General features: G+C 37.2%; 1 long non-coding RNA gene across 2 annotated transcripts in view; it reads left to right on the top strand.

Moving 5' to 3' along the window:
- The window catches only part of LOC107974706 (uncharacterized), a 210,225-nt gene that overhangs the window by 62,472 nt on the left and 122,252 nt on the right, over window positions 1–25,501 (top strand). For both annotated transcript variants that reach the window (XR_010157277.1, XR_010157276.1), the window contains one exon: window positions 296–467. This is a non-coding gene — a long non-coding RNA (uncharacterized LOC107974706). The remainder of the gene's footprint in view (window positions 1–295; window positions 468–25,501) is intronic.

The raw sequence follows: 25,501 nt of genomic DNA, 5'->3' as shown, positions 1-25,501 counted from the left end.
TGTTTTTCTTAGTGACATTTTTGTACACTCTTGCAACAACTTCTTTGAATGTGAATAGGTTGTATATATGCGAAAATATGTGACTATATAAATATAGAATATGTTATGATCATTGAAAAGCCTGGCTCAAAATACCTATGCCATATTTATTTATCCATGCTTTTATCTCTAAACCCCTTTATTAACATATCTGGCCTCTACCTCTACTATTTTCACAATATTTTTCACTTGTATATATTACTATTGATATGACACATGATACAACATGATTTTATCTGGATTCTTCTATTTATAGCTATTTTTAGCCTCTGTGGACAGCTCCATAGGGAGAATGAACTATTCGTCAACGTCAACCATATTTTACTGAAGATTTTGAAGGTATTCCAATGTGACTGACTACTACGTTTCCTCACATGTGTGCTGCTGTATCTGAGATCACCATGTTTTCAATTATCTCATATGAACCTGTAAGTAAGATAAATCTACTTTTAAAAACATTAGAGATATTGGAACAGTAAGGAAAATATTTTTAATTAAAATATCTGCTACTGGCAACTTTGTCATCTTCCAAATGTAAATATAGAACTTCCATAACCATAAAGTTTGTTGTAAAACTTAGTGATGATCCTTTCATCCAAGGGAGTAGCAAGGTCATGTTAAAATTACCTGGAGAGAGAAATAGAGGTGTGTTCACATTTTTTTTCTTTTTAAAAATTTTTTTTTATTATACTTTAAGTTCTGGGGTACATGTGCTTAATGTGCAGTAAGGTGTGTTCACATTTTAAAACTATTAATAAGAACTCAAGAGGCCCTCCTGCCCCAAATAGACTCTCCTTAAAAACTGTATCTGATATAATTCCACTTATCTGGGAACAGAACCTAAACTATTTTTTCCCCAAGTAAATGCTGCTGTTTCTTATGTCTGCATCTTCCCACACACAACTCTCTGGAATACCCTTTATTTTCTCTCTCTCTGGTAAAGGCCTACTTTCATTTGAGATTCATATTCTCTGAGACATACTCCTTGAGAACATTCTAGGCTTATGAAAGTCCCCTCTCCCATCTCTGTGCTCCCATGACATTTTGCCCCTATGATATCTATCACCCATCACAAAATTGTTATTATTATTACTACTAATATTATTATATGAGACAGGATCTTGCTCTCTTGCCCAGCCTGGAGTGCAGTAGCATGATCATGGCTCACTGCAGACTTGACCTCCTGGGCTCAAGTGTTCTCCCACCTCAGCATCCTAAATGGCTGGGAGTACAGGCGTAGGCCACTACAGCTGACTAATTTCTGTATTTTTTGTAGAGACAGGGTCTCATTCTGTTGCCCAGGCTGCTCTCAAACTCCTAGGCTCAAGCAATCCACCCACCTTGTCCTCCCAAAGTGCTGGGATTATAGGTGTGAGACACCATACCTGACCTGTTTTTAAGTGTTAGATTCTCCTACTACACTAGGTATCTCTGAAGAGAAGAATTAAGCAAGAATAAAATCTTATTCTAAAATCGCTTATCACAGAGGTAGCAAGTTAATGTCAACATAGTCTAAATTCTGATTTGTAGGTATTTTTTTCACTTTTATGGTGTTTTACAAATATTGAAATTTTTGTATGAAGGTACAAATTTCTGGCTCCTCTTGAAAAATCTAAAATCTTACAACACTAGGCCTTCATTCCCACATGATAACATGAGGCTACAGTTGAATAATGGATGTCCATTTTGGACATGGTCCCTGTCTCCAGTTTGTCTCAGTTTTCATCATTCAATTTGTTCTATATCTTGCTTTACTTTCCTTAGTAATACTATATGCCTGCTATAGTATTTAATTGTGTTAGAGATTCCAGGCCTATTCAAAGTAATCTTTAAGGCTATTAGAAAATACATGAAACAATAGAACACAATGATAATAGCAGAAACTGAATTTCATAGCACATAGAGCATTGTGGAAGGCCAGGCCTGTTCCAGGTACAAAAGATGAAAATCTGGGTTGTAATGGGCACAGGCAGAAAGTGGTAGGAGGTTGTTAGACCCTCAAAGGAAGGTGAGGATGACAGAATGCAGAATAGGAAATGTATAAAATTAATTTCACCTTCTTTACAGCTTTGCTTAAGGGCAGGATTAGTGATAAGATTTGAAACTGAATCAGCAAAGCTCACATTAAAACATTCAATGTTGTAAAAGGAAAGATTTGCAGAACAGTACCATATATCTTCCTAGAAGGTCTTTTGTGAAAGATATTCCACTTCTCACAGTATTTTGGCTTTTCTTCACCTCAGTTCATGTATTTCTGTACCTGATAATTTTTGAGTTATGAATTTGAATGATCTTTGTTGCTGAATTTTATTAGGCTCTGTATGTCCAAAATCCCCAGACGTGATGGTCTCATGGATAGTGGGTGCATGTGTGCATATGTGTATATGAGTGTGTGTGTTGTAGGAAAATTGGAATTAAGAGAGAATAGGAAAAGAAGAGTGATAGGAAGGTATAGAAATGGTTAGATGATATATGGTTAATAGATTTAACCAGTTGTTAAATCTAAAAATATATATATATTAAATATGTATTAAATATTGACTATTATGATCACTTTCTCTTATTGTTACCTTCATCCTGTAGATCAGGTAAACAGAACTGATTGTCTTGAAATCTTGAACTTTGAATGCTCAGACTGTTCATGTTCCTCCATGTAATGCTTTAAAAGAAGATTGGTAATAAGGAAAAGGTCTCTGCAATGATAACATAATAGTCACATATTCTAAGCAAGTAATAAAGATGACTATGATTACAGTAATAGAAAATGGTGGGAAGAGAAAATTGCAATACCCAAGAAAGAAGTAGGTTCCTGTCTGTGCCTCCTCAAAAATTTTACTCAATTTTAACAGATAACCAGTTATTACATATTTATCTTTTTTACCACTGTGGTAGGCATTTTGGGAGACATGGAGACAGAATCTCCTTTCTCAAATGGCTTATGTGTAGAAGTGAAATTATTGGTGTTAAGGATATATATCTGTTTAGGTTACAATTGTTAACTAACTCTACATCTATAGCATTACAGTACCATTTTCAAGGTAGAGTGCCCTGCATTTTGCTCCATGCATCAATCACTGTTGCCATCATATATCATTGGGAGATATCCTATCTGTTAGGACATTAGTATAGATTGGAAAGTAGAATGATAGTTACCAGGTGTTGGGGTGGTTGGCTGGGGGGCAGGGGAGAGATGCTGGTCAAAGGATACAAAATTTTAGCTAGGGAAAAGGGTTCAATTCAAGAGATCTATCATACCACATGGTGACCATAGCTAACAATAAATTATATTCTTGAAAAATGCTGAGAGTGGATATAAAATCTTTATATCACAAAAGTCATAATTATGAGAGGTAATGCATGTTAATTAGCTATACTTAGTCTTTCCATAGTGTATACAGACTTCAAAACAACTTGTTGTTTCATTTGTCAATTTAAACAGTTTCATTTGTCAATTTAAAAATTCTAAAAAAAATAAGAAATTTTGGGCCAGGCACAGTGGCTCATGTCTGTGGGAGGCTGAGGCAGGCAGACTGCTTAAGCCCAGCAACTCAGGACTAGCCTGGGCAACATAATGAAACCTTGTCTCTACAAAAAAAAAATACAAAACTTAGCACACGCCGGTAGTCCCAGCTACTCCAGAAGCTAAGCAGGAGACTCGCTTCATCCTGGGAAGTTATGGGTACAGTGAGCCATGATCCTGCCATGTGACAGAGGGATACCCTGTCTTAAATAAATAAATAAATAAATAAATATAAAAAATAAAGATATTTTCCTTTTATTCATAATCTACATATTCCTTTTGTTCAAATCACAAATACATGTTGAATTTTTACCAGAAAAGGAAATTTCTAAATTATGACAAAAATTCATAGAGATGATAAATTAATCACACATCAGGAATTATATTGCTACATGATCCCTAGTTTGGGGGCTAATTGTTTAATCAAGGTGCTGTGGTTTGGCTGTGTCCCCACCCATATCTCATCTTGAACTGTAATCTCCACGTGTCCAGGGAGGGACCTGGTGGGAGGTGATTGGATCGTGGGGGCCATTTCCCCCATGATGATTTAAAAGTGTCAATTTCCCCTGTGCTCTCTCTCTCCTGCCATCTTTTGAAGATGTGCCTTGCTTCCCCTTCACCTCCATTGTAAGTTTCCTGAGGCCTCCCAGCTATGCGGAACTGTGAGTCAATTAAATCTTTCCTTTATACATTACCCAGTCATAGGTAGTATCTTTTTTTTTTTTTTTTTTTTGAGACAGAATCTCGCTCTGTCACCGAGGCTGTAGTGCAGTGGCACGATCTTGGCTCACTGCAACCTCTGCCTTTAATTCCTAGGATTTAACCCTAGTTTGAGTCAAATGTAGAGTAAGAATGTCTAGCACCACCTATGGTAGCCCGTCATTGGGATAATTCATCCAACAACCAGGCATTTGGACAATAAAAAATGACTGAAAAATGCCCCTACACTTAAAGGACTCAGTCTCTGGAGGGAGGAGGGGGCGCATAATCACAATTCATTTTTTATTGTCCAAATGCCTGGTTGTTGGATGTTGTAATTCATGTTCATACAAAGTGATGGGATCAAGAAAAAGAGTTGGGGACTTATCCTGCTATGACACAGAAACTGATGAGTTCTTGAATGATCGCAAGAGTTCTCTAGCAGAAGAAATGGTTCTATTTTAGGAAAGATCATGTGCAATGTGCATAGACAAAGGAGGATGCAGTAATCATATTTGTTTTACAAATGAGAAACTGGAGGTAGAGCAGCTAAAATATGACATTGGAGACAGTAAGATGGATAAGGGAGTATTTCAAAAGTCTAGACAAAAGATTTTGATGGTTATTTTCCTATATTCTCTCTCAGTAATAAGGACATTATAATTCATCCAGCCTAACATGATAGCCATCTCAAATCAATTCTGACTTCTACTTTTCTCATGAGTCTGACATTTAATTCATCAAGTACTTTGTCCTGCCTCCTGAAGAAATTTCACTTCTAGCCTTTGTCCTTCTTCATGTCCAATCCATTGACTAAATTCTAACCAGCATAGCCTTGCCAGCAAAGATTATTTATTTAAGAGTTAAGAGTGGCAGTTTGGGGATAGCACCAGGAGATATCAGCTGTGATGGCTTGGAGAAACAGTGTAAACTGGCAGTGTAAACAAGAGCAGGGCATGTATGAGTAGTTGAGAATGGTGAATAGGAGTATGACTAGACAGAAGATAGTAGGGATGACAAGTTTTTTGGGGCACAGTCCCAGTTGGTCTGGTGTCTAGAATGAGACTGGGGCCTAATAAAAAGGAGCGTCTATACAGGAGCTCAAATGGGCTGTACCTTGTCGCATTCCGAGGACAGGCCTGAATTCTGAGACGGGAAAGTGGTAAAAGTATTGTCTACAAAATGCAATGATTCTGCTTATTATTGGAACACAAATGTAATTGTTTTTTATAATAACTCTTATAGCTTTCTTTTACAATATCTACATGAGAAAAGCTTATTTGCTAGAGCTGTCAACTAGAATGAAGTAGACAATCTTCTCTTGATGCAGTCCTCATTCAATTTCTAAACATAGATGTGTTCACCTCCTCAGTCCATACTGACTGTTTAATCTTATTGAGCATTTATGTAATACTTCATTCTTCAACAATCTGAAGAATTGAATAAGTACTAAAGCAGAGCAGCAAGGTTATAATGCAATCCCTTCTATTTAAAAACTGTAAGGATGTTTGAACAATCAAATGAAAAATAGTGAATTATGATGATATCTTAACAATGTGTTGAACAAATAACTCTAGTTCTAAGTAACCACAGGGATAAAATATTGAAAGAAGAAAAACAAGACTGAAATGAACGAATGGCTTTTAGCTTTGCTGAATCCTAGTACTTACAAAGATTAGTCTGGTTTCCAGCCTTTGACTCCCTCATCTCCCTCACCTACCTCACCTATCCATTTCTATCAAGGATTACATTTTGATATTGGGCTCAAAACTAAAGCCTCAGCTTTACCTTTAATTCCTAGGATTTAGCCCTAGTTAAACATGCTTGATAGGTACAAATTTGGTTTTGAGTATGCTTGGTTAAGATGCCTGAAAATAACCTGGTGCCTGACTAACAGGTGAAGATACTCAATAGGAAGCTGGAAATGTGAGTCTTAAATGATTTGGGGGCTGAAGATAACATATTGATACTCATTAGTATAATTATCCATGTCAAAATCCCAGACTTCATTACTTATAAGCAGAAAATAGCTTTATCCTTTCTTTTCACTGCCCCTTAAAACTCTCACAAAGAGCTATTTTCTAACCACTTGGATAACATCTTCAACAGATCCTTCTCTACATAATTCCTTATTATAAAAAATAACTGTGGTCATTTTTTTTATTTTCAAGAAAAGAGGAGCTCTGAGGTTACATGAAAGCCAGGTTTTGAGAATTATCTAGACTCGTCATTGTATTCAGCTTTATGACTTTCCCACAGATATGTAATATTGCAAATAAAATACTTTTCTTATTAACTGTTGGCATAATTAAGGATAATGGTGGGCTGTGAAGTAGCTTGAGCTTTGTATTACTAGCTATTTATTATAATATACTGCTGTTTCCTTTTGTTTTTCTGTCTTGTCACATTCTAGGATCCTAGAAAAATGATTTAATATATAATTATATATTATATATAATTATATATAATATATATTATATATAATTATATATAATATATATTATATATAATTATATATAATATATATTATATATAATTATATATAATATATATTATATATATATATTATATATTATATATATATACTATATATATATTATAATTAATATATATTATAATATATATATTATAATATATATATTATAATATATAATAATATATATTATATATATAGTATATATATATAATTATATATATAATATATATTTGTGAATATATAATTTGAAATCTATAGGCTTACCTATGCATGTTCTAAAACACATTCAAAAACTGCTCATCTAGAAAGTAGATTTGTATAGATATTTTTATTCCTAAATATTGCTGGTTCTCACTTTTGGTGTTCTTAGTGTCTCTTCTTTAAAATGCTTCAGCTACTCTTCACTTTCATTGCTTATAGTAGATTACTTAGGATTATATGAGAATAGTGAATTATATGAAATTATATTCTAACATTTATGAATAGTTTGGCTGTATTTTTTAATCTCACTGTGAAGCTAAATAATGAACATCAAGTAAGGTCGAATAAATCAACAAATATTTTTACAAATAAGTATTGTTTTGGCTTGTTTTCTTTGAATTAAAAATGCTGTAGTTTTATGACATGCCAAGTCATAAGTGCTGTCCAGCCTGTGTGAGCTAGTTTTCCATGGGTGAAGTATCTGTGCTGGCTCCAAACAGCTATGCCAAGGTGGGTTTAGGGTGGCCTAGAACTTAACATGGCCACCTGGCTGCCTTTGCCATGAGGCACCTTCAATTATTAAGAAATGTTGGCTCAATGAATATTTTGATCGTTGTGCCTAGTACACCCTTATCCTCTCTCCTCTTTCTTGTATTTCTGTCCTTATCATCACTTCCCAGGCTCCCTGAACCCCTTCCCTGATCTCTTCATTGACTGCCTGTCTCTTGTTTCCTTCAGATATTCTTATAAAAAAAGTTGTTGCTTAATAAAATTAAAGAATGGTAAAATAGATTATTAAATTTTTTTTAGAGTCTTGAGTGTAGCTATACATTTTTATATGTTAGCAAAGTTTATTTCTGTATTTCATTCAGGTTTCTGTTCAGAAAAAATCCTTCCCTGGTGATCCTATTGTGGTAGACATAAAACTGTGCCACCCAGATCCCATTCCAGGGAAGAATATGCTGCTGAGCTGTTGGAAGTACAATCAGTGGAAAACCTTGGTCTGTCAGCAACTTCAAGGTTTGCCTCCTTTGCAGAAATGGTCCATTCAAAGTCATGCCCTTCCTATAGCAGTCTACATTCAACCACTGAGTGAGGCAGAAATAAAAAAGTGCTGATAATTTTCAACCTACAAGGGCATTAATGAGCAATACCTGCTCCATAGCTCCACAGTGGGTTCTCAGAAGATGTGTCTTGCCTGCAGCACAGCTTGACTCCTTCCACTATTCATTTTTTCTTCTTTTCCTTTTACTTCAGAGGCATTAAAAATGAATAAAAATCTTGAACTCCAGACTCTGTCTCAGTACCTGCTTAGTATTTCACAGAACCTAGAGTGAGATACCTACCTGAAACTATTTCCTGTTACTTCACCTCCTCTTTGTCTAGTATACATGTTTTCATAGCAACTAAGGCAAGGCTGTGTATTTACTTGATTTTTTTGTTTGTTTGTTTTTTGTGTTTTTTTTTTTTTTTTGACGGAGTCTCGCTCTGTCGCTCACTGCAGCCTCTGCCTCCCAGGTTCAAGCAATTCTCCTGCCTCAGCTTCCCAAGTAGCTAGGACTACAGACGTACGCCACCACGCCCAGCTAACTTTTGTATTTTTAGTAGAGACGGGGTTTCACAATGTTGGGCAGGATGGTTTCGATCTCTTGACCTCATGATCTGCCTGCCTCGGCCTTCCAAAGTGCTGGGATTACAGGTGTGAGCCACTGCGCCCGGGCTTATTTGCTTTTTTGTTTGTTCATTTATTGCTCTTTGTGGGCAAGGACTCATCCCTGTTGTTCGTTGTTGTATTTGTATTCCAAGAACATAAATTACTGCCTGGCACATAAAGAGTGTTCCATAATTTCATGTGCGTCCGTGTGAAGAGACCACCAAACAGGCTTTGTGTGAGCAATAAAGCTGTTTATTTCACCTGGGTGCAGGCGGGCTGAGTCTGAAAAGAGAGTCAGTGAAGGGAGATAGAGGTGGGGCATTTTATAGGATTTGGGTAGGTAAAGGAAAAAGGGGGGTTGTTCTGTGGTGGGCAGGAGTGGGGGTCACAATGTGCTCAGTAGGGGAGCTTTTGAGCCAGGATGAGCCAGGAGAAGGAATTTCACAAGATAATGTCAGCAGTTAAGGTAGGAACAGGCCATTTTCACTTCTTTTGTGGTGGAATGTCATCAGTTAAGGCAGGAACCAGCCATCTGGATGTGTACATGCAGGTCACAGGGGATATGATGGCTTAGCTTGGGCTCAGAGGCCTGACATTCCTGTCTTCTTATATTAATAAGAAAAATAAAATGAAATAGTGGTAAAGTGTTGGGGCAGTGAAAATTTTGGGGGGTGGTATGGAGAGATAATGGGTGATGTTTCTCGGGGCTGCTTCGAGCGGGATTAGGGGCGGTGTGGGAACCTGGAGTGGGAGAGATTAAGCTGAAGGAAGATTTTGTGGCAAGGGGTGATATTGTGGGGTTGTTAAAAGAAACATTTGTCATTTAGAATTATTGGTGATGGCCTGGATACAGTTTTGTATGAACTGAAAACTAAACGGAATAAGAGAAGGAGAAAAACAGGTATTAAAGGACTAAGAATTGGGAGGACCTAGGACATCTAATTAGAGAGTGCCTAAGGAGGTTCAGCATAGCCTTGCCCAGCAAAGATTATTTATTTAAGAGTTAAGAGTGGCAGTTTGGGGATAGCACCAGGAGATATCAGCTGTGATGGCTTGGAGAAACAGTGTAAACCGGCAGTGTAAACAAGAGCAGGGCATGTATGAGTAGTTGAGAATGGTGAATAGGAGTATGACTAGACAGAAGATAGTAGGGATGACAAGTTTTTTGGGGCACAGTCCAAGTTGTTCTGGTGTCTGGAATGAGACCGGGGCCTAATAAAAAGGAGCGTCTATACAGGAGCTCAAATGGGCTGTACCTTGTCGCATTCCGAGGACAGGCCTGAATTCTGAGACGGGAAAGTGGTAAAAGTATTGTCCAGTCCTCTTTAAATTGGTGGCTGAGCTTGATGAGGTGTGTGTTTAAAAGACCATTAGTCTGTTCTACCTTTCCTGAAGACTGAGGACTGTAAGGGATATAAAGGTTTCACTGAATACTAAGAGCCTGAAAAAATGCTTGGCTGATTTGGCTAATAAAGGCTGGTCCGTTATCAGACTATATAGAGGTGGGAAGGCCAAACCGAGGAATTATGTCTGACAGAAGGGAAGAAATGACCGCAGTGGACTTCTCAGACCTTGTGGGAAAGGCCTCTACCCATCCAGTGAAAGTGTCTACTTAGACTAAGAGATATTTTAGTTTTCTGACTCAGGGCATATGAGTAAAGTCAATTTGCCAGTCCTGGGCAGGGACAAATCCTCGAGCTTGATGTGTAGGAAAGGGAGGGGGCCTGAACAATCCCTGAGGGTTAGTAGAATAGCAGATGGAACAACTGAGACGTGATCTCCTTGAGGATAGATTTCCACGATGGAAAGGAAATGAGAGGTTCTAAGAGACGGGCTAGCAGCTTGTAACCTACATGGAAGAGGTTATGAAATGACGACAGAATAGAATGGGCCTGTGAGGCTGGAAGGAGATATTTTCCTTGGTCTTAGAACTATTTGCCTTGTGTGGGAAGAGATTGGTAGGTGGAAGTTTCAGCGGGGGAGTAGGTGGGAGTGACCAATGCGAAGGAGAAAAATTGGCTGTGAGGGACAGAAGTTGGGAAGCTAGCTGCTTGTCTAGCCACCTTATCAGCATAAGCGTTGCCTAGAGCAATGGGATCTGATGCCTTTTGATGGCCTTTGCAGTGAATGACTTCAGCTTCCTTTGGAAGTAAAATGGCCTTGAGCAGAGTTTTTATTAAAGAGGCATTAATGATGGAGAACCTTTGCGTAGTGAGGAAACCTCTTTCAGCCTATATAACAGCATGGTGGTGCAGAATATGACAGGCATATTTAGAGTCACTATAAATATTGACGTGTAGTCCTTTTGCAAGAGTGAGGGCTTGAGTTAAGGCAACTAGTTCGGCTTGCTGAGAGGTAGTGGAGGGGGGCAGAGCGGTAGCCTTAATGATAGATGTGGAAGATACTATAGCATAGCCTGCCTTTGCTGGTGAGTGGTGATTAGGCCTGGCGGAGCTGCCATTAATAAACTAAATGTGATCAGGGTGAGGAACAGGAAAGAAGGAAATATGGGGAAATGGGATGAATGTCAGGTGGATCAGAGAGATACAGTCATGAGGGTCAGGTGTGGTATCCAGAATAATGTGGAAGGCCAGATTGAAGTCCGTGCCAGGAACCATGGTAATTGTGGGAGACTCAACGAAGAATGAGTATAGCTGAAGGAGCTGGGGAGCAGAAAGTATGTGCATCAGGTGGGAGGAAGAAAATAGATTTTGGAAGTTATGAGAAATGTAGAGAGTGAGTTGAGCATAGTTTGTGATTTTTAGGGCCTTTAAAAGTATTAAAGCAGCGGCAGCTGATGCACACAGACATGAGGGCTAGGCTAAAACAGTAAGGTCAAGTTGTTTGGATAAAAAGGCTACAGGGTGTGGTCCTGGCTCTTGGGTAAGAATTCTGACCGCACTAACCATGCCTAGGAAGGAAAGGAGTTGTTGTTTTGTAGAAGGGATTGGGGTTTGGGAGATTAGCCGGACACGATCAGCAGGGAGAGCACATTGTTTTTATGAGAATTATGCCCAGATAGGTAACAGATGAGGAAGAAATTTGTGCTTGACGGAAATAATGGGGGCTGTCTGTGAAGCTTTGCAGCAGCACAGCCTAGGTAATTTGCTGAGCTTAATAGGTGTCAGGGTCAGTCCAAGTGAAAACGAAGAGAGGCTGGGATAAAGGGTGCAAAGGAATAGTAAAGAAAGCATGTTTGAGATCTAGAACAGAATAATGGGTTGTGGAGGGAGGTATTGAGGATAGGAGAGTATATGGGTTTGGCACCACGGGGTGGATAGGCAAAACAATTTGGTTGATAAGGCGCAGATCCTGAACTAACCTGTAAGTCTTGTCTAGTTTTTTTTTTTTTTTTTGATTAAGCTATACAAAAAGCATGTGTTTTATTTTAATTATAATGCAAAATAATTATTTTTCTTACACATTTGTCTTTTTTATGATACAAAATTTTCTGCCATTTTTTTCCCTTTCTCTTTCATTATTATTATTTTTTTAAATTACACTTTAAGTTTTAGGGTACATGTGCACATTGTGCAGGTTAGCTTGTCTAGTTTTAGGACAGGTAAAATGCGGGAATTGTAAGGAGAGTTTATAGGTTTTAGAAGCCTATGCTATAGCAGGTGAGTGATAACAGGCTTTAATCCTTTTAAAGCCTGCTGTAGGATGGGATATTGGCATTGAGTGGGGTAAGAGTGATTAGGTTTTAATAGGATGGTAAGGGGTGCATGATCGGTCGCTAAGGAGGGAGTAGAGGTATCTTATACTTGTGGGTTAAGGTGGGGAGATACAAGGGGAGGATGTGAAGGAGGCTTTGAACTGGGGGAAAAGATGGCAATGAGGTGCAGCTGTAGCCTAGGAATAGTCAGGGAAGCAGATAATTTAGTTAAAGTGTCTCAGCCTAATAAGAGAACTGGGCAGGTGGGGATAACTAAAAAGGAGTGCTTAAAAGAGTATTGTCTAAGTTGGCACCAGAGTTGGGGAGTTTTAAGAGGTTTAGAAGCCTGGCCGTCAATACCCACACAGTTATGGAGGCAAAGGAACAAGGCCCTTGAAAAGAAGTTAATGTGGAGTGAGTAGCCTCCGTATTGATTAAGAAGGGGACGGACTTACCCTCCACTGTGAGAGTTACTTAAAGCTTGGCGTCCGTGATGGTCTATGGGGCTTCCAAGGCGAGCGGGCAGCATCAGTCTTCAGCCGCTAAGCTGAGAAGATCTGGGAAGGAGTCAGTCAGAGAGCCTTGGGCCAGAGTTCCAGGGGCTCTGGGAGTGGCTGCCAGGTAAGTTGAACAGTCCAATTTTTAGTGGGGTCCTGCACAGATGGGACACAGCTTAGGAGGAATCCTGGGCTGCAGGCATTCCTTGCCCTGGTGGCCAGATTTCTGTCACTTGTAGCAAGCTCCTGGGGGAGTCGGTTCTGGAGGAATGCCTGGCCGCTGCGGTTCAGGTGTTTGGAAGTTCTTGTGTGCTGGAGATGTGGCTGGGGTTTGTCTTACAGTGGAGGCAAGGAATTGCAACTCAGAAATACGTTGTTACTTGGCTGCCTCTACTCTATTATTGTACACCTTGAAGGTGAGGTTAATTAAGTCCTGTTGTGGGGTTTGAGGGCTGGAATTTAATTTTTGGAGTTTTATTTAATGTCGGGAGCAGATTGGGTAATATAATGTATATTGAGAATAAGATGGCCTTTTGACCTTTTAGGGTCTAGGGCTTCAAAGCTTCTCAGGGTTGCTGCCAAACGAGGCATGAACTGGGCTGGATTTTTATATTTGATGAAAAAGAGCCAAAATGCTTTCTGATTTGGGATAAAGAAAAAGGAGCATTAACCTTGACTATGCCTTTAGCTCCAGCCCCCTTTTTAAGAGGAAATTGCTGGGCAGGTGGGGGAGGGCTACTCACGGAATGAAACTGTAAGTTGGACCCGGTGTGAGTAGGGGAGGTGATAAAAGGATTATAGGGTGGAGGAGTGGAGGCGGAGGAAGAATTGGGACCTAGCTTGGCCTGGCGAGGAGGGGAGAGGTCAGATGGGTCTGTAGAAAAGGAAGATTAGAAAGACTCAGCGACGCTTGGGGTTGGGACTGAGGGGACAGGCGGGAGGGAAAGAAGGAAGATTTGGGATGAGTTGCATTGGGAACAGAGACGAGGGAGGGACCTATGTGTAAAAGAATGCCTGGATGTCAGGCACCTCAGACCGTTTGCCTATTTTACGACAAGAATTATTTAGATCTTGTAGGATGGAAAAATTGAAAGTGCCATTTTCCGGCTATTTGGAACTACTGTCGGGTTTGTATTGGGGTCAAGCGGCATTGCAGAAGAAAATAAGACTCTTAGATTTTAGGTCAGGTGAGAGTTGAAGAGGTTTTAAGTTCTTAAGAACACAGGCTAAGGGAGAAGAAGGAGGAATGGAAGGTGGAAGCTTGCCCATAGTGAAGGAGGCAAGCCCAGAGAAAAGAGAGTAGAGACACGGAGAAGTGGTGAGGGGTTCTTACCCTCCAGAAAAGCGGGAAAGGGGTTGGGGCATGGAAATAAGTGTTTGGGGCGCAGAGATAAGAGGTCGGGGCACGGAAATAAGGGATCGGGGTGCAGAGATAAGAGGTCGGAGTGTGGAAATAAGGGATGGGGCATGGAGATAAGAGGTCAGGGCGTGGAAATAAGGGATTGGGGTATCTCGCCCCCTAGAAAAGCGGGACTTGCCGCTAAGGGTGAAGGAGAAGGGGTTGAGGGGTACTTGCCCCTCCCCCAGAAAAGCGGGACTTGCCGCTAAGGGTGAAGGAGAAGGGGTTGAGGAGTACTTGCCCCTCCCCCAGAAAAGCGGGACTTGCCGCTAAGGGTGAAGGACCAATGTGTGATTTGGATCTTGATGGAAGAAGATAAATTAACTATAGGTTTAGGCAACATTACAGCCAGCATTACATCTGGAAAAGAGCTCCACCTTAAACAGCATCCAGGCCAGTCAAATCACCATCATGCTGGTCTCTTTTATAACACATTCAGTAGTTAATGCTGCTAAATTTTATGTTTCCTAACTGCCTGTCCTAGGTGAATTTGATAGCCCTGAGTCATCCAGTCTCTTGTTTTAAGTCAGAATGGATTCACTTACATCTTATTTGCATAACAAATAATCTTGTATACACTTAGGTGAATACTAAGATGGCAACAACAGCACTCTTATTAATTACTCATGTACAAATGGTACAGAATACGAGGTGCTCAAGAAATGTTATTAAAATTCTTTTTTTTAATATATTTTTATTATACTTTAAGTTCTAGGGTACATGTACACAACGTGCAGTTTTGTTACATATGTATACATGTGCCATGTTGGTGCGCTGCACCCATTAACTCATCATTTACATTAGGTATATCTCCTAATGCTATCCCTCCCCGCTCCTCCCACCCCACAACAGGCCCCAGTGTGTGATGTTCCCCTTCCTGTGTCCAAGTGTTCTCATTGTAAAATTCTTCACATCAAAAGCTGGTAGACAAAATGGCCACATAACCACCTATTTTTTTTAAAGAAACCTTTAAAACTGTGTGTATTTTCTTGTTTAAGGATTTTAATTTAATGTAGTATGCAGTTTCTCATAAATCAGCCTTCCTTTTGTCAGTCCATCTGTATTTTCATTATTTCTGATTAATTTTCTTCTTATTTTCTACTTTGTTAGTCTTTGTTTTCTCTTTCGTCTCTTAGCCTTTTCTCCTACAGCTGGCTTCATGTTTCTTTTGCAGTCTCTTTTTCCCCCTTATTCTTAATTTTTCCTTCCCAAATATGAATAACAGAGTAAAAAAGAGAGAGGTATTAATGAACAGATTGGCAGTGGAGTATCCATGTACAACTTTATTTCATAATATATTTCACGAGATATTTATTTAATTTTATTTTACTGTGCTCTTTTAAAAAGTACTTTTACATTTAAAATAACTGCTATCTTTTTATTTTTGTGTGGGGATGTTTTATACAAAGGGTGGCTGGATGCAATGAGATAAAAGTCCAAGGATAAGGAAGATGAACCGAGATAGAGAGAAGAACAAGCTTACCCCAATGCTTGCTTGCATATGTGCTGTAATATTTTCTGTGAACAAAACAAAACTAACTAAATAATAATTTTAAAATCCCATTACATCTAGCCCTTACTATAAAAAAATTGGATTTTAAAATTTATATTCCCAATTAGACTCTGCTGCTAACTCTCTGTATATCACTGGCTTTCTTCTTCACCACTATTAATGTAAAGTTAATGAAATCTTAGAAATGAAAGAAAATTATCAACTACCCTTATAATCACAATTTACAGGTGAGGAAACTAAGACTAATATTTTAAATATTATAGTAGAAAGATCCAGAACATTGCCTCATCTGATTTACATATTTTCGTAAGATTTTCATAATTATGCAATAGAGTAAAATGGTTAACAACATGATTAATGGAACATTTCTGCCAGGTTTATGTCTCAGCTCTGCCATTTATCAGTTGTGAGACCTTGGGCCAGTAAATGTATCTCTTTATATCCCACTTTCCTTATTTGTAAAATGGAGATGGCAGTTACCATATATGCTGATTTTGATGACCATATAGTAGTTATACTTCTGTAGTAGTCACTATATTCCTGAAATTAGTAAGAGCCCTATACGCGCAGCTATTATTGTTACCTCCAAGCCTACTTCTGCTCATGCAATTCCTCTTTAAGTGAATAAATCAAACCAGAAAAGTTGAATTAACCTATTCCCCTCCCTCCTCTTCAACCCCATATTCACTCATTCCCAACACTGCTCCGTTTCAGAGTCATATAATTTTTCACCTTGATTATCAAAAGCATCTCCATGGCTCTTCTGTGTCTCCTGCTCCATTCTGCTGAAAATGCAGCAATTTTTAAAGGAAAAACTTACCATGCTACTCTTCTGCTTCAGAAACAATGCTAATATTTGTTGAGTAGCTCCAATATGTCCCATACTACATAGTTCTAGTCTTCACTCCTACTCTTACAGTTAAGCATTTTTTACCCGCATTTTACTGAAGAGAGTACTGAGAGCCAGAAATGCCAAGTAAGGTATACAAGGTTACATAACTGGTAAGTCTCAAAGTCACATTTGGAGCTAAGCCTGCTCCCATCCAGAGCTTATGATGTATGCAACAAACAGTTTTCTCATCACCAGCAAGATAAAAATCTAAGCAATCTGGCAGGCAAAAAAAAAAAACCTCTCTAGACTGACTCCTTATTTATCTCTTTGGATATTTTTGTTGTTTTTGGGTTTTGTTTTTATATTTAAGACGGAGTCTCGCTCTGTCATCCAGGCTGGAGTGTAGTGGCATGATCTCGGCCCACTGCAACCTCCTCCTCCTGGGTTCAAGTGATTCTCCTGCCTCAGCCTCCTGAGTAGCTGGGATTACAAGCGTGTGCCACCACACCCAGCTAATTTTTGTATTTTAGTAGAGACAGGGTTTGTCTTGTTGACTAGGCTAGACTCAAACTCCTGACCTCAGGTGATCTGCCCACCTTGGCCTCCCAAAGTGCTGGAATTATAGGCATGAGCCCACCATGCCCAGCCTTCAGATCATTTTTCAAAAGGCCATCCAATGTTCTTGTTATACTGAATTAGCTCTGTACTTACAGCCTTGAATGGGACATTATTTCTCAAGACTCTGTGCCTTAGTTAACACCTGCTACTTTCCCTGTCTGACATTCTCCTCCTCTGCTTTGTCTGCTCAACTTCAGAAATCCATTCTGACCGCCTTGTCAGGGTTATGAACTGTACCTCCATGATCTGTATCAATAGATAGAAAAAGATTGCTAAGTACAAGAGTGGAAAGATAGATGAATTTATATGTTAATCATTATACTTAAAGCATCTCTATTTTTCTCCTGTTCTGTCAAATTTTGAGATTTATTACAATTTCTCATACTGATTATAATTTATAAAATTTAGATTTTTTTCCTTTGAATAGGATAAAACTCTTAGATTGTGGCATAAAAGTTTATGGTTATAATTTTTTTTACTGTTTGTGTCTGTATTAGTCGGTTTTTATACTGCTATAAAGAATGGCCAGAGGCAGGGATTTAGCAAGGAAAGAGGTTTAATTGACACATTTCAGTGTGGCTGGGAGGTCTCAGGACCCTTACAATCAAGGTGGAAGGCAAAGGGAAAGCAAGGCGCCTTCTTCACATGGTGGCAGGAAGGAGGAGTGCCGAGCAAAGGGGAAGAGCTCCTTATAAAACCATCAGATCTCATGAGAACTCACTATCATGAGAACAGCATGGGGGAAACTGCCCCCATAATCCAATTACCTCCATCTGGTCTCTCCCTTGACACATGGGATTTATGGGGATTATAATTCAAGAGGAGATTTGGGTGGGGACACAAAGCCTAATTGATAGCATCTAATATATCTCTTTAGTATTAAATTTTACTTTTCCTTCACTATTTCTTTTTATTTATTGGCTTCATTTATATAATTTCTCTTATCATAAAATGTAAAATCGTTTTTCATCTTATTTTACTATTTGTTATATTCTATTGCTTTTGCTTCCTCTTTGTCATTTTCTTTTTTTGGAGTGCAGTGGCACAATTACATCTCACTCAGTCTCAAGCTCCTGGACTCATCCTCTCAGCCTCTTCTGTACTCTCTCAGCTGGGACTACAGGCACATGCCACTATGCCTGACTAATTTTCAAAAATTTTTTGTAGACACAGGGTCTTGTTATATTGCCCAGGCTGGTCTCAAACTCCTTGCCTTAGGCAATTCTCCTGCCTCAGCCTCCCAAGTGTTAGGATTACAGGTGAACCACTGCACCCAGCTGGAATTAATACTTTAAAAAAGTTTCTTTACCCCTTTCCTGTTAACATAAAAATACTAACTAATTTCAATTTGCTGAAAGTTAGATTTTTATTATTAGATTTTATTTAAATCAGTATTTTCTATTAAATACCTCAAAAATCCCAATTAATCACTTTATTCATGCACACCATTCAATTCAAGAGTAAATATTTAGCATCCCAGGGAATTTTGCCTAATACTAAAAGTTTGCATCCTATCAGTAAGTGGAAAACTGGGCAATTTGCTTTTACTAATTTTGTTTAATATGAAAAATGTAAATAATACTTACACTTCTGGCCAAGGTGAAATTAAAGGAAGTAGATTTAACCTATTACCTGAAACAATTAAAAAAAAACCCAGAAGTAGATTTTAAACAATGGTTTGAAAAGATTGGATGCCAGGAAATAAAGGACAGTGATCTATAAGGCGTAAAAACAGGAGATGAGCTATGTCACTATCCCAGCTTACTACCTGGAGAGAGTTTTCAGAACATGATGAGAAACTCAAGCAAGACCAGAAAGTCTTCCTAAATTGAAGAGACAGAATTGGGAAATTAAGGAGGCCTATGTAGTTAGAATTTGCAGCAGAATACCAGAAAGGAAAGAAATACGCAGAGGTAGAATTTCAGATATCCATAGTTCTCCCTCAAGTCTATCAGCTGAACACTTATAAAGTCATTCATGCGGGAAAATTAATCAAGGCTGGGAAATTAACCTTTGAAAGGATTAGATGGAACTATCTTTAAAACACAAATATATAAATCATTCCTTTTACCACCAGCAAAATTGAAAAACAGTATCAGGCAGCCTTTTTAGAAGGTTTTTACATCAGTAATGACACAAAATCTGCCCTTTTTAAAATGAGGCTTTTCACCTGTTTGGTGTAAGTTAAAAACAAGACCCAAAAGGATAAAACTTTTTCCAAGTTACTTAACTACATCTAAGAATTAAGCTTCAGAATATTTGTAGGAATTACAAATATATCCAAATCAAATAAGATAAGATGCACAGTATCTACAGCACATCTAAAATCACCGGAAGTGAAAAGAAGCAGAAAAATGTAACTCCTCAAGATGAAAAAAATCAACAAATTAAAAGAACCCAGAAACTATTCAGATGATAAAATTAGTAGAAAATAAAATCAAACCAGTTTTTAAAATGACATTCTATATGTTGAAGAAGCAAGAAGGAAGATTGATTGAACATTAGAGATGTAAAATATATAAGAAAGACTCAAATCAAATTTATGGAAATAAAAACTATAATGTCTAAGAAAAAAAACACATATCATATGATACTGAGGGTATATTAGATATTACAGCAGAAGAAATTAATGAGCTTGAAGATATAGCAAGAGAAACATCAAAAGTAAACACAAGGAAAATAAAACTGAACAGAGTATCAGAGAGCTGTGGAATAAGTTTATATGGCCTAATAATATATGTATAACTGGAATACCAAAATAAGACTAAAGGAAAAGATGAAAGCACATACAAATATGTGAAAAAATAAGATCACAACATCTTCCTAATGAACTTCAAGCAGAATAAAGCTAAATAAAACAACGAGGCCCACCATAATCAACTTCAATGAATTATTGATAACAAAAATAAATTTAAATCAGTGAGAGCAAAAAGATACTCCACTCACAAAGAAACAGCAATAAAAAATAACAGCAGAAATTGTTGTCAGAAAGAATGCAAGCCAGGGCATAGTGGAATGACATCTTTAAAACAGTGAAAGAAAAAACATTAACCTAGAATTCCTCAGCCAGCAAAACATAACAACCATTTCTCAGTTAAAAAAAAGTTGAGAGTATTTATAACCACAGTCCTGCATGGCAAGAAAGGTTAAAGACAAAAGGAAGATGATACCTGATAACAATTTGGAACTATAAAAAGGAATTTATATCTCCACAAATTATATGTATGAGTAATATAATGTTTCTTATTTTTTATTCCTCTGAAAGATAACCAAATGTTTGAAATGAAAATAATAAGAATGTATCAAAAGATATATACCATGTTTAAATATATGACATATAAAACTAAGTAAGGCCAAGAGAGATATAATGGATGTATATGGATGTCAGGTTCTCATACATCGTACAATAAAATGATAATAATATTTGAAGCTAGACTGTAATAGTTAAGTATGTACATTATAAACTCTAAAGCAATTACTAAGAATAAAAACAAAGAGATGTAACTAATAAATTAATAGTGGAGTTAAAATTAAATCAATATTAATCAATGTAAAAGTCATAAAGAGAGGAAAAAATCAGATAAGACAAATAGAAGGCAAATTTTAAAATGATGGCATTAAATTCAACCATATCAATAATGACCTAAATGTTAATGGTCTAACTACGTCACTTAAAAAGCAGAGATTGTCTGTGTGTAGTAAAAAATTTCCCTTGTCAAAAAAGAGGTCTGGCCTTTGTCTTGTCTTCTGGAATCTAATCTATGTAATATCTGACAGGAGTGCCTTTGCTTAGGGTGGGGCTTGCCACACTAGACAGTTAGATTGGTGGCTGGCCATGCTAGACAGGCTAACCATGTGATTTAGGATGGGGGTTGGCCACTTCAGAGTAGGGGCTTTTGGTCATGTGGTTCAATTTAAAGGAAGATTGAGTTCAAACACATGGGAAATCAATCAGTTAATCACACCTACATAATAAAGACTCAATAAAATCTCTGAAGGTCAAAACTTCAGTAAACTGCCCTGGTTGGTTGATGTGATAAATATATTGCCATATGAATGAAATTAAACATCTCTTTGAAGTCTATATTACTTCAAATAATATTTAGAGTATTATAACTAATTCTTAACGTCGCATAATCTGAGAAAAAATTCAAACTGATGTGTAATTATTGTGAACTGAAGGTAAGTGACATAGGTCTCCTGGTGGTATAAAAATCACAGGTAGAAATGCTTAGTTTGAATATAATATTAATATAATATTCAATATAATAATCAAATATATTCAATATAATAATACTATTTTGAATTTGAAAATCAAATCAATATAATATTATTTTGAATCTGAAAATCAAAAACAATATTTTAGCACATTTAAATACAAATTTCTGAAAATAAAGCAAAAAAAAAAGCTTTTAAAATTGCAGTAGGTAGAGTAGGTAGACAAAATATACCATTAGTCTCAGTCACAGTCATAGTCCATCGAGAGAATATGAGAGTTATATGCTAATAAAAGAGAAAATGAAATTTGGAAAAACATAGAAACATGCTGTAATGTGTCCAGATGAAAAGATCAGAATAGTGAAGAGATCCCAAGTTCATATTAACAGAAAGAATCGGTAGAAGGAAGATTAAGATTTTCATTCTACAGGAGAAAATAATAGTGATTAGAGAGTGATTTCCAAATATTTGAACAAATGTGATGAGAAAGTGGGAACATATTTGTTTGGAATTTTCATAGCCATAGGCCCTTCTGTGTGCAATTTATGGAAAGAGCTGTTTTCTTGACTCTCAAAATATTGACTTTCATCTTTTCAAAAAACTATACCATGAGGGTCAATTAAAGCATATCTCTAGAGTGGCTCTGGAGTAGGGATGGCAGTGACACCACTGTTATTTAAAAGCTCTGAGCTATGAATCAATCAGTGTAAAGGATTCCAGCGGGTGAAACTTGTTTTCAAGTCTCTTATGGTATCTTCACAGAGCTCAGCCACCAACTGTCTTCCATCTGTGTGATACAGAGAACACAACTATTTGGGCTTGAAGTGAAACCAAAGTGATTTATGTTAGATAGGAGAATTTTCTGACAGTGATATTTATTAAGGCATAGAATGTGTAACCAATGAAACTCTAATCTCTTTTTTGGAGGTTTTCACATGCAGGTCACCTTCTCCTCTTTCGGTGATGGTTTAAATTTTCTTGAAAGCATGAGATGGACATAATGACTTATTCCAAACACAATTCTTTATAAAAGCAGCACTTCATTTACCCAGCTTCATTTAGGAATAAATTACTCTATAAAACAAATGCTGAGGTAAATAGTTTATTTTCAATGCCAATGTAAATGCTGTTGTAATAAATCTTTCCAAAGTTTATTGAAATTACAATCTATTTAAAAATATTTAGAATTATTTTAAAATTATATTCCAAGCTTTTATTAACAGTTCTTAATATCTTAAATATTTTAATGTATTGAATATATTCTGTCAAAGAATTTTTAAACTTTGTTTTTTCATGCATTAAATTATCTTATTGAAACTTAGCCTCAAAATACATTCTTTCTTTCCTACTGGATTCCCTAGAGTCACATCTAACTGCTGGTGATATGGATGTATTTTAGTTTCCACCGCAATTTTTTAAAAATTTGCTTCTGTTGTTTGTTTGTTGGAAAATCTGATAATGTAGATTTTTAGAATTGTCTCTGAAGTAAGAGTAAATAAGAATTGGATGAGGACCTGACACTATTGTTAAAGAATAAAGTTAGGATCATTATCTATTTGAGAATGTCTTTTTTTCTTCTCAATCCTGTTTTTCACTAGCTATTGAACAGTCCTACAGTCCTGCTTAATTACCATTTGATGAATGTTAAATGTTTTAGTTATCTGTAGCTCTGTAACAAATTACCCTCAAAACTTAGCAGTTTAATATAGTACACATTTAATATCTCAGTTTCTGCGGGTCCAGAATCTGGGCACAGATTAATTAGGCCCTATGTATTACAGTCTATTTCTCTCTCTCTCTCTCTCTCTTTTTTTTCTCTCATATCAACTAAATCAGCTTCAATCATCACAGCCTCTTACAAGGCTTCAATAAAGCTTTGGGAGTGTTACCTGAAAGGCTCTACTAAGGAAGAATCCACTTCCAAGATCACTTATGTGATTGCTGACAGAGTTCAGTTCTTCAGGGCTCCTGCAAGGAAGATGTCAATTTATCATTGGCTATTACTGGCCATTGGATACTCTCAGTTCCATGCCTCTCAAATATAGCACCTCCTTCATCAAAGTCAGTAAGAGAGAGCTTCCTACTAAGGCAGAAGTCACAGTCTTTTATAAACTAATCACGGAAGCGATATCCCATCACTTTTGTGCTATTTTGTTCATTAGAAGCAAATCACTAGATCCAGCCTCCACTCAAGGGGAGAAATTAACACAGGGCATGAAGACCGGGAGGTGGGAATAATTGGAAGCGATGTCAGAAACTACCTACTGTAGTTTCTACACCTACCTAATCGCTCAGTCCAGCAGGTATAAAAGTACATTTGTGTTCAACTAAAGTGATTTTTTTCATTGGATTAGTGCATTATCAAGCATATTTATGTGATGTAATAAAATGCATGAGATCCAACTTAACATACATGATTAAATAATAATTTTAAACTGATACAGACTAACCATCTATGTAAGTTTTATTGTTGAGTGAAAACTAATATTTTGGAGTTGAGAGACATTACAGTGTATGTGTTGTATGGATTTGAGCACAATATCAAAGATTTTGTCTTCTTTGAGGCCAAGGATTCAAGGAGGCTTGCCCTGAGGACTGAGCTGCTTGTAGGAGATGAACAGAAGTTTTGAAAACACAACAGCAAGATGGTGAGCAGTGGTGGGAATTACCCAAATAAATGGTAGCAAATTTAGTTTCAACTTAGGTCTCTACTTCTTTAGTTAATATAAAATATAACCTTGCATGTGCCACTTAATGTACTAGACTCAGGAATAAAAGAAAGTGAAAGTGATTTCATTCCTGGAAGTTTGGGTCACGTGATAGGAAAAGATCCACTTCAGTCTCAGAGCCACAGTTATACTGCTTGTGTAGGGAATGTAAGAGTCTGCCTTGGCTAGGCTTAAGGTTTTTTCTTGCATCAAGACTACACTGACTCACATTGGAAACTAAAAAAAAATAGGCTAAATCAGACTAATACCTTCAATGTAACCAGGTGTCCACATTCGTAAGCACAAAAATAGCATGAATAAGCTTTTAGAACCCAAATCTAATTCAGACTCAGACTATTTAAAAGATTTAAGTACAAATTCAAGTGGAAAGAAACTGCTTCATTTTAAAGGTGATAGATGTATCCAGAATAGAAAGACACACCACAGGGCTTTGATCTTATATATGAGTCATCTAGTTTGCATTTCGGTTTCAATTTTTAATTTCAGGGGGAAAATATAAGTGATTCTCACTGGAACTGGAAGACAATTATGCATAGCTCACAGATATTATGTTTGTTGTATCCTAAGTAATTAAATGTTGTAGCTAGCTAGCAGAGAACAAAGAAAAGTAAAATAAGGTCTCTTCAGAATAAAACTATACCCCATTTATTTCATATTATGACTGTGACAATGATGCTAATGATCGCGCATGAGTATGGCTGATAGCTGCTTCCCAATACCACTGTCCCAAACACAAAATTAAATGTTGTCATAGACAGGGTACATTCAAGAGGGCATAGTGCTAAAATATTAAGTACCAACTTACCCACAGGTATTTATTTCTTTAATACTTTTAATTTTCAATTAGCTGATGGAGGATCTAAATTACAGGCTAACAACTGGTGAAATTAGAAACACAATACTTCTAAAAAATATATTTTTGCCAAAGTTTGGCATTTTAGTGTCCCTTATTAATAGGTATACCTCCTTTATTCACAATGGTATGTATGACTGTATTTACCTACTCTTGTCCTCTCCCTTTTTCTGTACTGTCAGCCTTCCTAGAATAGTGATCAACAATCCAACGCACTGCATTCAGCTTCTGTCTACATGACTTGAACAGAAAAAACATCACTCAAATCACTATAGATCTCCCTTTACCTATATCCAGGGACTTTCTTTTTCTATTTAGTTATACTTCCTAGTAGCATCTGGTCCTGCAGATTTCTCTCCACTCTTACTTTTGAAAAAAGAAAAAACACAAAAAAGTTCTTCATTCCAGTTGTCCTGTCAGAGACCCTTCAACCTGTGTATTATTTAGTTAGTTGAGTGAACTCCATAAGTGTACTTTGCACGCTCTTCCATTTTTGTTTTACGTGTCTGTGTAAATGTGTTTTACATTCTCTGAATGTGGAAAATCTCATCTACTTTCAGAGAACAAATCATCTTTATAGCTATAACTCCAGTTTCTA

This window comes from Pan troglodytes, chromosome 4 (genome assembly GCF_028858775.2).
Source record: "Pan troglodytes isolate AG18354 chromosome 4, NHGRI_mPanTro3-v2.0_pri, whole genome shotgun sequence".
Taxonomy (NCBI): Eukaryota; Metazoa; Chordata; class Mammalia; order Primates; family Hominidae; genus Pan; species Pan troglodytes.
The sequence above is the reverse complement of the archived record's forward strand: the minus strand, read 5'-3'. Positions and strand labels throughout refer to the sequence as shown.